This window comes from Vicugna pacos, chromosome 7 (genome assembly GCF_048564905.1).
Source record: "Vicugna pacos chromosome 7, VicPac4, whole genome shotgun sequence".
NCBI lineage: Eukaryota > Metazoa > Chordata > Mammalia > Artiodactyla > Camelidae > Vicugna > Vicugna pacos.
Genome location: NC_132993.1, coordinates 40,730,878 through 40,732,935, shown reverse-complemented (window position 1 = coordinate 40,732,935; position 2,058 = coordinate 40,730,878). Strand labels below are relative to the sequence as shown.

The 2,058-nt window shown below is 42.4% G+C and overlaps 1 pseudogene; it reads right to left on the bottom strand.

The window, feature by feature from the left end:
* Positions 1–385: 385 nt before the first annotated feature.
* LOC102543355 (large ribosomal subunit protein uL6 pseudogene) lies at positions 386–952 on the bottom strand (annotated as a pseudogene).
* Positions 953–2,058: the final 1,106 nt, after the last annotated feature.

Below are 2,058 nucleotides of genomic sequence, written 5' to 3'. Positions count from 1 at the left end.
TGTATACTTTCAAGTGATTCTTAAGATGAGATTCTGAGGTTTGCCCTAACTTTGTAGTTTTTTCCCTAGATTTTGAAAATGATAGATTAAGGAAACTTCAGTTACCCCTTGATCCTTGGGTAAAATTCCCCTAACCATATTTCTGTATTTTGGACTGATTCATCCTTGGCATCCTAGGTGCTTCCATATAACAAACGTAATAAAGGTCTGGGGATGCACTTGGGCGCCACCAGGTGGCCATGTTGGGAAGTCCAAAACTCAAAGCTCTGCGTGAGTTCCCCCCACCTCAAAACAATAGAGCTTTTATAGTATCCTTAAAATATCATAAATGAATCTGAAGATTCATCTGGCATCTTGCTGTTTCTGTAGCTGGACAACTTAAGTCTTATTCATCAGCCTGCTGAACTGTTCCTTTTTCAGAAACATAGATACCATCCAAAATTTTTCTAATATCCTTGTTTTCAACTGTCGTGGCTTGCTGAATCAAAGCAGCTGAATTTGATACCAGTTCAGTGTCATTTCCCTCAAGAATTAACTCATCTTTCTGAGCCTGAGATACTAAACAAGGAACACCTGGCCTCATCTGACCCCCTGAGGATGTATTTTGCACCCAAGAAATTTCGAATTTCAACAAGAGAACCATTCTCCTGAGTGGAGGCTTTGATCAGGGAAGTGAGCATACACAGACCTCAGCTTGTAACGGAACCCTTGATCTTGTTCTGTACACGGCTGCAGGTATTGCGAACAGCAGCCAGTTCTTTTCTATTTCCCCACATCTGTCAACCAGGAGCCTCTTCTTTTTCTTTCCAAGGAGACTGAGTTCTACACTGATGTGACTGAAGTCCCTCTGCAGGGTGCCTCTGGGGCACTGCACAATAACTGTGCATCACTTCAAAGTGATATCGACATTTTCTGGAATGTCGACAGTCTGATTGCTGAGAATGGTCTTCATTGTTCAGTAGATGCGGCAAAGAGCTCTGCGTGAGAGTTTTGATACGGTCACTATCTCTTTCCCTTCTGTAGGGGTAGATCACTGTATTTGAAAAAAAGTCCTTCTGGGTTGATGAAATCACATCAAATAACTCTCCTGGGAAAATCAGTAAGGGCTGGCTGTTTTGTGCAGCAGAGGGCTCGGGCATTCCCTTTAGCTTCAAAAGTATTACTGGTATATATTTATAGTAGTATTTAAAAGATGATATTCCTTTCAGATGTTGTCTTGTCTTGAATAAGTCATTCATCCATTCATTTTCCATTTTTTGATTCAGGTGCTTGAGGAAGTTAGAAAACCCATTTGCTTTCATACTGTGCCGAGACCCTGAACAACCCAAAGGCACATTTACTGTCGGCAAGGGGTTTTTGAATTCTTAAATCTTTAACAAGATGGTGTGCTCTTGTTAGGCAGCAGAGAGTTCAGAAGTTACAGCCTATGCCGCACAGAATGTACTTTGATTATTTTAAAGAACCATGAAAAAATAATACATCAGTGTTGGCCAAGGTACTACCAGTCAGGGCAGGGAATGTTGAGTGTGAAGAGCTGTTCAGCAGTCATGCGATTCACTTCTCTTAGGAGGGGCAGGTAGGTGGGTTTCCTGAGGTTGGAGTTGTGCTTGACAATTATGTGGAAGTAGACAACGAAAAAATGTAGGCAAAATGCGACTATCATGCATTGTTTTGAAGCAATTATGTTTGAACAGCAAATCTTATGAGGGCAGTGAGTGAGAAGGGAGCCAGAATAATGCCTGCTCAGGCTTAACTGCTTGCGCCACAGCGACAAAGTGGCTAAACCTACCTAAGACAGGCCATAGGCTGGTGATGAGCCTGTAGTTTTCGCCTAAGCACTTTTAAAGCACAACTTGCCTTTTCCCGGGCAAACAATACAAAGGATTTAGCGTGGTCAGGTTGCCCAAAGTCAGGAGTTGCTATATAATGTCTGCTTAGGAAAGGTAAAGGCCTACTTAACATTTGGCTCCAAAGGGACGGGCCCTGGAACATGTGTTTTAGGTGGCTTTTGTAGTGACTGAGCTAAAGGAAATGTGGGAAGACCGAACAGGATAATCA